Here is an 11,950-nt window from a genome sequence, read left to right as displayed (position 1 = left end):
CGGCTGCGTGGACCCCCCCAGTGTATTCCGACAGTCCCGTTGTGCCAGAAGCGGTTTAGTGCTGCTGGCCACATGACCCGGAAAGCTGTTTGTGGACAAACGCTGGCTCTCTTGGCCTGAAAGTGAGAGGAGCACCCCAACCCCATAATTGCCTTTGACTGGATTTAACCATCCAGGGGTCCTTCACCTTTACCTTTTTTTTACCTGTTCTGCTTCCACAGTGGGAGGAAGCAATGCTTCTGAATACCAGTAAAGGGAGATGGGAAAGGTTTCTCTCAATATTTTCTAAGCTCTGTACTTTGTGAATACTATCTGCAGTAAATTCCTAAGTAAATCTCTGAGCTAATCTTACTTCTGCAAATTTCGGCCAGACAGTTAGCAAAGACAGCAGTTGCTTGCTATTTCTAATCAGACAGGTCAGGAGGTCGTTTCCTGCCTAGTCAGCTAGCAAGAAACCGCTGCTGTTAGCAGTAACTAACCAGACCTACTAAATTTGGCGGGCAGGTCAAAAGTTCATTTCCTACCCAGCTGCTTAAAGAGGCCCTTTTCCTGTCTTATGCTTACTAATGCAAAGAAGACACGTGTACAAGGAGGTGGGAGGGGGAGCTTACTGAGCAGAGAAAATGCTTAACCAGCAGAGGAAATGCTTAGCTAGCAGAAAGATAGGAATGTTTAGCAAGCAATAAAATGTGTTTAGCAAGCAATATAGATGTGCTATGTAAGGGAATAATTTGAGAAGGTATGGGAGGGGGGAAGAGTGTTCAGAAGAGTATAAGAAGTCTGTAGATGCGTATTTCTTTACAGCCAGTGTATTTTCAGGAGCTATCCAACTGGTTGTCTCTGTGTACAGAATGTTTCTGTAGACAGATTTCAATAAACTCTTTTTCTCCAAAGAAGATTTTGCTTTCCTGGTACTTTTGTTCCCTCCAAGGTCCGGGGATGGCGTGGCTGATGGATCCCTAGGTAAATAAGGCTTCATTTCTTTGGGGGCTCGTGCCGGGATAAGCCCCCTCCCCAATACGGACCAGAGGGCCAGGCTCAACCAAGGTGAACAGCTCAGCAGCGTTTGCAGGCTCCCGTGCGCACCCCGCCTGTTTCGTGGGGGGAGCCAGCCACACTGTCCTGCAGTGGAGACATCTTGTTGAGGGAGAAAAACAAAGAGGACGGCGCCGAGGGGACAGGTCCGCAGCGGAAAACGGTAAGCCCAAGGGAAAGGGCGTGGGCCCCCAAGGAAAAGGGGGGCGAGGTCTGATCAAGCCTCACCTGGTTGTGCAGAGGGCCACTAGGAAGGGAACTGGCCGATTGCAGTAGTGTGCCGCCAGTAAGGTTGGGTAAAAGGGGAACAGAGGGGAAAGTTATTTTGGTGTGTTTTGTGTATTGCATGCTGAAGTTATTTTGGTGTGTTTAGTGTGTTACATGTTGAAATTATATTGGTGTGTTTTGTATGTTGTATGTTGCATGTCAAGATACTCCAGTGGCTGAATTGTCAAGTGTGGGCCAGGGCTTAGCGTTCCCCTTGGGTGATTGCAGGGTTGTGCATTTTCTGGCAGGTCTATTGTGTGAGAGAATTTTTACTGTGAATAGTAGCGAAGGATCTGGAAGAAATGGGTTCTGGCCAAAGTAGAAGTACCCCTTTGAAATGCTTTTGGGGATTCAAGCTGATGAGAGGGGAAGATGAGGACATTGTGAATTAGATTGGCCCACCCAAAAGAACAAATTGGCCGTCCATCAGGACCCTTGATTTGCAAGTCATTAATCCATTATATCAGAACATTTTGAATGTCCGTTCTGATCAAATCCCCTACATTTCCACATGGAAGACCAATGTGGAAAAGAACCCCCCCCCCCCCCCCTTGGCTGAAGTCATGCTGCCAAAAAGTCTCAGGCAGCAGTATCTGCTCAGTCAGGAAAACAGGAGGACAACCCCCCAGTCCTCCAGGATTCAGAGATGGAAGAAGATAAAGTTTTGATGCCCCACCGCCTTATGCCCCGGCAACAGCCCTGGCACCACCCCCGCCACAGGGAGCAGATGGCCCAGCCCCCAATCCCGTGGACAATGCATTGTTAAGACCTGGGCGAAGATGGAGAAAGGGAGGAACGAGAAGAGGATGATGAGGATGAGGCATTTGTAGGAAGATTGATTAAGTTGACAAGTGATGGAAAGATATGAACAGAGGAACAGGCAGAATGTTTGAGAAAGTATGTGGAACTTTATGAGAAGTGGACGTCAGTCCCCATATGTTAAAAACAGCGGGATGTATAGGGGAACAGAGAAGAAAGTGGCAGAAGGAGTGGGGAAGGCAGTGAAAAGAGTGACCCTCCATAGGGCACATAAAGCACAGGAGAAGGGCGCGGCCAGAGTGATGCCTCTCCATAGAGTGTATGACCCTCCGACCCCCGCAGGACCTAATGGGGTGGTGCCCAATAGAACTCATACAGTTCAACATGTCCCCTTCTTTAGTGCAGATGTTTGTAATTGGAAGAACCAAAACCCTTCATTTGAAGAAAACCCTGCCAAAATAATTAAGCTGTTTGAGGAAATTTTTAAAACATACAACCCCACTTTTTATGATGTGCAATATTTGATGGATGCCCTGCTAACTACAGAAGAGGCTAGGCGAATTCATGCTGAAGCCCGAGCACACATGAGAGCGCAGGGGGCAGGAGATCAAGCTGTTGCAACAGGATATCCTGAAACTACACCGAATTGGGTTTATCAGATCATTGAAGGGCAAAATACCCTCACCACTTATCGCCAGAATGTCTTAAATGGCATGAGGAGGGCAGCCAGAAAACTCACCAACTTCGTGGAGGCCAGAGAAATAGTACAAGGGACAGAGGAGGCCCCTGGAGCCTACTTAAAGAGGCTGAAGGAAGCCTACCGCCAGCATATCCCTGTGGACCCAGATGAGGCTGCCAATGCCCCTATCATAAAAACTGCCTTTGTAGCCCAAGCGGCGCCCGATATCCACCAAGAAAAATGAAGGTTTTTATGGGCCACACCCTTGAATGGATGTTGGAATTAGCCCAGACCATTATAATCAGAGGGAAAAAGAGACCCAGAAGAAAAAAGGAGAAGTACCAGGCAGAGAAGTTGATGGCCCTGAAGACGGGAAGTCCACCGTTAGGAGAAGAAGAGGAGGGCAAGGCTGCTTAGGAAAGAGCAACAGCATGCCTTCAAGGATTTGAAAGAGGCATTGCAGCAAGCACCAGCGCTGGGCATCCCAAATCCTGAGAAGCCTTTCTCCCTGTTTGTGGATGAAGACCAGGGAACAGCAAAGGGAGTGCTATGCCAAAAATTGGGAAGCTGGCAGCAGCCCGTGGCATACCTATCTGAGCGCCTGACGCCTACAGAACAAGGTTTACCGCCATGCATGAGAGCAGTTGTGGCAGTAGCCACCCTACTGAACAAAGCAGACAAATTTACCTTTGGCCAAGACACTGTTTGTGTGACCCCGCATGCAGTCCCAGCTCTGCTTGACATGAAGGGTACCTATTTCCTCTCCCAAGCAAAGATGAGAAAGTGTCAGATGCTACTACTACATCCGCGTTAAAAATTCCAAGTCACCACAGCCCTCAACCCAGCTGCCCTATTACCGGTAGGAGTAGGTGAGGAGCAGACGCATGATTGCATTGAAGTAATGGACGAAGTATATTCCAGCAGACCTGATCTTAAAGACGAGGCAAACCCCCACTGGCCTTCATGGTTTGTAGATGGAAGCAGTTTTGTTGAGGCTGGGCAGCGGAAAGCAGGTTATGCAGTGGTAGCCCTAGAAGACCAGGTGGTCGAAGCAAAGTCACTCCCGCCTGGAACATCGGCCCAGCTGGCAGAGCTAACTGCGCTTACCAGAGCCCTGAGCCTGGCAAAGGGACAGAAGATAAACATTTATACAGATTCTAAGTATGCATTCCTGACTTTACATGCCCATGGAGCCTTATGGAAAGAAAGAGGTTTGCTTACCTCCAGAGGAAGCCAGGTGGCCCACCCACAAGCCTTGTTGAACCTTCTGGATGCTGTATGGGAACCCGAGGCAGTGGCAGTTATCCATTGTTATGGACACCAGACTGGACCAGGGGAAGTGGCCAGAGGAAACCGATTGGCAGACAGAGTGGCCAAGGAAGCAGCCCAAGAACCGGCCCCCGCCTCGGTTATTGGAGCCCTGGTCCCAGAAGAGATTTTAAGCACCACTGACATGCCAGCTTACACGAAGCAGGAAAGGGACACTGCAGATGCTCAGGAGTTGACATTGTCCAAAGAAGGATGGTACCTTACCCCTGATGACAGGATATGGATTCCAGAGTCTCTTTCTCGGCAGGTTACTCAGAGATACCATGATTCAACCCACATAGGACCAGATGCTACAACCAAGCAGCTGGAGAAGTGCTTCTACATGGCCCACCTCTACCAACTGGCAGCCCAGATTTCCAGGAAATGCCTGCTGTGTCAAAAGAATAATCCCAGAGCCGGACCACTGGCTCCCCCAGGGATTCAGCATAGTGGAACTGCACCTATGGAAGATCTTGTCGTGGACTTTACTGAATTACCCCGTTGTGGACTACACCGCTACCTGCTGGTGGCAGTGTGCACCTACACCGGAGGGCCGAAGCATGGCCAACAAAGACTGAAAAGGCATTTGAAGTAACCAGGTGCCTGCTTAGGGAAATCATCCCTCGCTATGGATTGCCAAGGTCCATAGGATCTGACAATGGACCAGCATTTGTTCATGCAGTCCTACAGGGACTGGCAAAAGCGCTCCAGATCAACTGAAAGTTGCATACAGCATACAGACCCCAGAATCAGCTATCCAAGCTGACACAGGAAATTGGGTCTAATTGGGTGACAATGTTACCTCTGGCATTACTCAGGGTCCGCAGTCTCCCGTCAAAGCGAACCCACCTGTCACCTTTTGAAATTCTGTTTGGAAGACCAGTTCCATATGTTAGAATGTTAACTCCATATGCTAGCCAAGATGTGCAATTGAATAACTATGTACAGTCACTCTCCCAAGTTTTCTTTTGTCTCGACAGGTGGACCCAGGCTCGCAACCCCTGTGTGTTGGCTGCATCAGTTCGAGCCAGGTGATGAAGTGTGGTTAAACGATTGGGCACGGACGCAGCTACAACCATGCTGGAACCTTATACCGTCCTGCTCTCCACACCCACCGCCGTGAAATTCGCCGGCATCACCCCTTGGGTCCACCACACCAGAGTGACCACTACAGATTGGACTGTGCAGTTAAATCCTGATTAACCCCTTCGGCTGACCATCTCCAGACCCTCCGCTGACGACCGCTCTGCTGATATCACACCGGAAGCTGATATCTCTACGCACAGCTGGAGAATCGGATGGGAGGGGCGCCCGCGGGCAGCGCTCCCAACGTACCTGTTCTACGAACTCACCCACCTGAGAATATCCTACCACAATATAGGGACAGAGTGAGACTTACAATAATTTGGGAAGGGGACCACCCCATTGGGCATTTGACTCCTCACCAGGCTAGAGTTTTAGCAGCAGTCTATTCTTGTGGGTGTGTTGCTTTTTATTTCTCACCAAACCCCCCTCCAGGAGGTGCTTCTCTTTCTCCCACTCATCGAAGTACCATACACCCAGTGGGCCTTAGAGGTAGTTACACACATACCCTTGAGTGACTGACACGATACCCACCATGACTGAATATTGGTGGGAGGAACCATGGAGATATTGGGGATGGTGGGTAGGAGTGATATGTACCGGCCTGCTTGTTTGGATGCTCCTGTATTTTTGTTGGCATGAACGGTACCGTATTTGTGGGAGGAAACGTAATCCATCTATACCTTTGATGATTCTCCTTTTCTTTTTAGTTGGAGAACCCACATGCGTATTGGCACAGCCAAGGAAAAGTCCCCTGACCTCCCTTGCCGACATTTCCCGTTTGATGACTGAGTGGGGTGCCCATAACCCCTACAATAGGTGGTTACAAATGGCTGAAATGGAGCATGTTGCTTCAACATTTCAGACCATGGCGAGGCTATCCGTGATCTGGCAGCAAGCATTGAAAAGGTAGCACATGTCCCTGTACAAACCTGGGAGGGCTGGGATATGTCTTGGTTGGACGGCATCTTCCCAGGTGGATGGATGGGGAGGATATTTACTATGGTGATAGGCCCAATAATGCTTCTATTGCTTTTCTGCTTTTGTATTCCCTGCTTGATACAATGCTTGCAGAATATGATGGGAAAGATGATGTCTCGCATGATGGGACCTCACGTGACTGCTGTAATGAGAAACTATAAACCCCTACCCCAGAACGAATCTAAGTAATAGATTGTTCAAAAGAAGAGGAGGGAGTAAAGGGAGATGGGAAAGGTTTCTCTCAATATTTTCTAAGCTCTGTACTTTGTGAATACTATCTGCAGTAAATTCCTAAGTAAATCTCTGAGCTAATCTTACTTCTGCAAATTTCGGCAGACAGTTAGCAAAGACAGCAGTTGCTTGCTATTTCTAATCAGACAGGTCAGGAGGTCGTTTCCTGCCTAGTCAGCTAGCAAGAAACCGCTGCTGTTAGCAGTAACTAACCAGACCTACTAAATTTGGCGGGCAGGTCAAAAGTTCATTTCCTACCCAGCTGCTTAAAGAGGCCCTTTTCCTGTCTTATGCTTACTAATGCAAAGAAGACACGTGTACAAGGAGGTGGGAGGGGGAGCTTACTGAGCAGAGAAAATGCTTAACCAGCAGAGGAAATGCTTAGCTAGCAGAAAGATAGGAATGTTTAGCAAGCAATAAAATGTGTTTAGCAAGCAATATAGATGTGCTATGTAAGGGAATAATTTGAGAAGGTATGGGAGGGGGGAAGAGTGTTCAGAAGAGTATAAGAAGTCTGTAGATGCGTATTTCTTTACAGCCAGTGTATTTTCAGGAGCTATCCAACTGGTTGTCTCTGTGTACAGAATGTTTCTGTGGACAGATTTCAATAAACTCTTTTTCTCCAAAGAAGATTTTGCTTTCCTGGTACTTTTGTTCCCTCCAAGGTCCGGGGATGGCGTGGCTGATGGATCCCTAGGTAAATAAGGCTTCACCAGTTGCTCAGACAGTGCTCTGAGAACAGGATGTGGTACTCAAAGGGCCATTGGCCTGATCCTGCAGGTTCTTTTTATGCTCTTATGTGTAAGTGTGAGGGTAAATCTTTCCCAGTGTGGAAGGGTTAATATATAGTGAGAGTGCAGGCGCTATAATAATATGCTCAAGTGATTTGCAAGCACATCCATCAAACACAAGGATTCTGAAAGGGCTGTCAGACAGTTTGGATCAGTAGAGCTCATTAAGAGCATGTTGAATTGGATTGGAAGGAGTCATGTCTGTAAGTGACTGGCTGCGAAGCTTGGGAAAACTGGGCCGACCTTGTTACTCCATCACTAGCATCAAGCTTGCCTCCGCATTCCTGCAAACTCATTCCTGTTTCTATGTCAGAAAATGAATGGCCTGCTATGGAGACACCAAATCTTCAGGATTCTCTCCCCCCCCCCTCCCCAATTTTTTTTAATTCATTTTATAACACAAATAAAGAACACAAACAAAAAAACAAACAAAAAAGTACAAACAAATTCTTGTCATATCCCTATTTTTCTAAACATTGTTAAGTGGGCTTCCCCAGGTCGCACCTATCTGATTTTCATTTTACTTCATCTTTAGCAGTTTACTTATATCATAGTTTCTAACCATCTTTATTTTTATCACACTTAAAATAACTTCACATTATATCATGTACAAATAATACTATTTTAAAATACACTATCTTCTACGTCTAACCCTACAGCCTATATCCACTTCCAAAGCTATTCAAAGATTTAAATAGTAACATAGTTTTTCAAATATTCCTTAAACTTCTTCCAGTCTAAATCTTCAGGGTTCTCAAAGAGAATGGACCTTGTACGAAAGAAAGATTTGTACCCCACTCATTGTGAAAGGAGGAGCGTGACATGAAGAGCTATAGGAGTGCGACCAAGTGTACTACCTCGCCCCTGCGATTGAGGAGGCTGGGGTCACGTGACATAAGCATGCATGTGTCAGCTGACGTCACTCACAGATGCTCCGGGATGTGCTGACGTGTTGTGCGCACACCCTGCAGCTTGGGCAAATGATGTTAGCATGCCCTGCATGCATGGTCGTTATGGAATTTTGAGGGGGCCAGCCCCTCTCCTTGAAAATGCTTGGGGGTCCTAGGCCCCCTGTCCTCCCCGATGTTACCCCTAAGTGAAACCATCTTTGGGTTAATGCATCTTATTAATTTCCTTTCAAGAAGCGAACATCAAAGTAAAATTTACAGCATTTTTTTTTAAAAGTCAATAAATAAATAAATTAACAGAGGGCCTTCTCGGTAGTGGTGCAAGCCCTGTGGAATGTCCTTTAATCAGATGTCAAGGAAATAAACAACTGTCTGACTTTTAGAAGACTTCTGAAGGCAACCCTGTTTAGGGAAGTTTTTAATGTTTGATGTTTCATTGTGCTTTTAATATTATGTTGGGAGCCGCTCAGAGTGGCTGGGAAAACCCAGCCAGATTGGCGGGGTATAAATAAATAAATTATTATTATTATTATTATTATTAAATAAAATAACCAGTTAATACTACTAGGGCAGGCATAGGCAAACTCGGCCCTCCAGATGTTTTGGGACTACAACTCCCATCATCCCTAGCTAACAGGACCAGTGGTCAGGGATGGTGGGACCTGTAGTCCCCAAACATCTGGAGGGCCGTGTTTGCCTATGCCTGTACTAGGGGCTGCCGCCACTGCTCATCTCCCATCAACTCATGTAAAGAGGAATATTGCCGCTGACAGAGGAGGTAGAACATAGCCATTTCGGCTAGTAGCCAATCCCACCCTCCATTTATTTGTGCAATTATTTTAAAAACCATCCAGGTTTGTGACCAGAAGGTTAATTCACAGGATCTCTACTTCCCCTCCACACAGCTGGGAGAATGCCTCCTTAATGACCATTCATACAGAGACATGTGTATTTTGGTTTTGGAGCTGCCTGGCATCAAGCAGTAACAAGCAACCTGCCTCTCACTTCCAACTGAGCCTTTGCACATTAGCTTTGCTCGGCACACTCCCCCCTTGGGTAGCAGGCGATTAGCGCTGCAACAATTTTTTTCCTCCACGCCGGCTTCTCAGTTTGCAGGGGCTCCAAGCAGTCAAATTGGTTTGAGCCATCGCAGGTGCAAATGCAAACACTGATTGCCTCCCCCTAAGGGGAAAGGAGCCAGAGTGTGTCCCAAATTAAGTGGTAGGAATCAGTGCAGCCAGGGACCGGTAGGACCGGAAGAGAAGCAGGTGCATCACAGGGCATGTTAGCAATAAAAATCAATGGCAAAAGGCCCTTTTTGAATGCATGTTTCTTTTTATTTAAAGCACTACACTGAGTTTGTGAGCTGATTGCTCCCACTCACTCCAATTTGCCGATTGCCTTCATGCTTTTAGATCTCTTTTTCAGATGTATTCCAGGGCACACAAGTAAATAGTAGGAAGGGCAATCTGTAAAGGTATTGCATAGTGCTAGGGTGGGAGAACTCATGCCCAGGGGCTGAATCATAGCTGTCAACTTTTCCCTTTTCTTGCGAGTAATCCTATTTGGAATAAGGGAATTTCCCTTTAAAAAAGGGAAACGTTGACAGCTATGGGCTGAATGTGGCCCTCCAGGCTTTTCTGTCTGGCCCCCAAGGCTCTCCCTGAACCCTACCCTTCACCAGTCCTGCTTCAGTCTCTCCTTGTTTTTTTAATTCTATTTTATTAAGTTTCAACGTTTTTAACATATACAGTCAAGACGCAAATATTATAAAGGTAATTCTTATGCCTTTGCACTGTCCTCAGCCCTTCCCGAAAGAACTTGGGAACAATCCCTGCTGTGGCCTAAGTAGGAGGAAATTGTGCTGATATAATATCAGATGCATTACAGTAGGCAAAATTGCACACAAAAATGTGTCTATTACTATAAAAGCAGAAAAAAATGAGAATTAATTTTCATGAGGACTATCCTCCTCTGGTGGTTCCCTCACTGCAAGAAGTGAGGTTATAGGGCACCAGGCAGAGGGTCTTCTCGGTAGTGGCGCCCTCCCTATGGAACACCCTCCCATCAGACGTCAAGGACATAAAGAATTATACAACTTTTAGAAGACATCTGAAGGCAGCACTGTATGGGAAGGTTTTTTATGTTTGACATTTTACTGTTTCTGCATGTGCTGTAAGTCGCCCAGAGTGGCTGGAGAAACCGAGCCAGATGCATGGTATATAAATAATAAAATTATTGTTGTTGTTGTTGTTTAGTCGTTTAGTCATGTCCGACTCTTCGAGACCCCATGGACCAGGCACTCCTGTCTTCCACTGCCTCCCGCAGTTTGGTCAAACTCATGCTAGTAGTTTCGAGAACACTGTCCCACCATCTCATCCTCTGTCATCCCCTTCTCCTTGTGCCCTCCATCTTTCCCAACATCAGGGTCTTTTCCAGGGAGTCTTCTCTTTTCATGAGGTTGCCAAAGTATTGGAGCCTCAGCTTCACGATCTGTCCTTCCAGTGAGCACTCAGGGCTGATTTCCTTCAGAATGGAGAGGTTTGATCTTCTTGCAGTCCAGGGGACTCTCAAGAGTCTCCTCCAGCACCATAATTCAAAAGCATCAATTCTTCGGCGATCAGCCTTCTTTATGGTCCAGCTCTCACTTCCATACATCACTACTGGGAAAACCATAGCTTTAACTATACGGACCTTTGTTGGCAAGGTGATGTCTCTGCTTGATTAAACAAAATGTTAACTGAAGTGGCAACCTGGTGAACTGAAACCAAGAGGAACTAAAATTGATGGATTTGACCATTCCCACTTGTACCTGCCCGAGAAGCAAATTGATGTGCTATTTATTCTGCCAGAACATCATGAGAACATTAATATCTATTCTACAATCCATTTTCTTCTCCCCCACTTAGCCAATACCTTCAATTAGGGACACTGCTGGAAATTTAATTAAAATCTCTTTGAGGTGAGAGGGGGTGTCTGTTTCATTTTCGTACCAATGAGCACTTCAAGATGTTGCCTCCTAGAGATTAGTTCTACTGCCCCTCTTCCTTTGCTTTACTAAGAAGGGGAAATAGATAGTGATACAGAAGTGTTTAGCCACAGACTACTTAATGAGCAAAGGAGCCATGGTTAATTGTTGTGCAGATGTCTGTGGTGTCAAGTGGGCCATGAATCCCCACAGCAATGATAAAGGTATAATGAAATGTGGGTTGGAACGAAATGCAATCGGTCTTTCTTTGGAAAAAACAACAACCACAAAACCCCTCATAGGGTGAAATTCAATATAACTTTAAATGGAGGGTGTGAGTGAGTGGAATGAGGCCTTCGTGCGCAACAGGGTTTTGCTCTTCGCCTGCATGCCACACAGCTTCCCCATTGAACAAGAGGAGATCATTTCCCCCAGAGAGTGGCTAGAATCATAAAATGATGGGCACCAGCAGACTTGTGTATTTATTTCCTAGCTTGCTGGCTTCCTGGGTGCATCCCTTCGGCCATTTTGTGAGCTTATAATGTAGCAGGAGAACGACAACAAGCAATAAAAGCACACTGTGAAACAGTTGGCCGAGGCAGCGGAGTGAAATACGTCCACAGAGGCAGAGAGCATACTGTATTTGTCTTCGGTCAAAACGTTTCCGTTAATCCGATTAGCAATATTTCACAGGATTATCTCTCTTCTTCGCCCCACCACTTTCCCCACACAACCCCACTGTGCCCTGACCTTTACATTAAGCCAGAGCAATCGGATATCGGAAGCATCTGCAAAATCTCTTGCTGCAGCGACAGCGACTAGGACTGGTCGCGTGGGAGACAGACAAATAACATCTGACAAAGTGATAATTCAATCCGTTGCAGGTAAAAGGAGAGCAGCGAAGGAAATCAACTTCCCTTTCCCTCTGAGGCAAAGAGCT

The 11,950-nt window shown here is 46.6% G+C and overlaps 1 long non-coding RNA gene across 1 annotated transcript; it reads left to right on the top strand.

Annotated features, from left to right (window-relative positions):
- The first annotated feature begins 254 nt into the window (after nucleotides 1–254).
- Nucleotides 255–6,975, top strand: LOC144328833 (uncharacterized). Its single transcript, XR_013394120.1, has 2 exons — nucleotides 255–1,198; nucleotides 5,029–6,975. It is a non-coding gene; the product is annotated as an uncharacterized LOC144328833 (long non-coding RNA).
- The last annotated feature ends 4,975 nt before the right edge of the window (nucleotides 6,976–11,950 follow it).

Source organism: Podarcis muralis, chromosome 9 (genome assembly GCF_964188315.1).
Source record: "Podarcis muralis chromosome 9, rPodMur119.hap1.1, whole genome shotgun sequence".
In the NCBI taxonomy this organism is placed as follows: domain Eukaryota; kingdom Metazoa; phylum Chordata; class Lepidosauria; order Squamata; family Lacertidae; genus Podarcis; species Podarcis muralis.
This window is presented reverse-complemented; position numbering and strand designations above follow the sequence as displayed.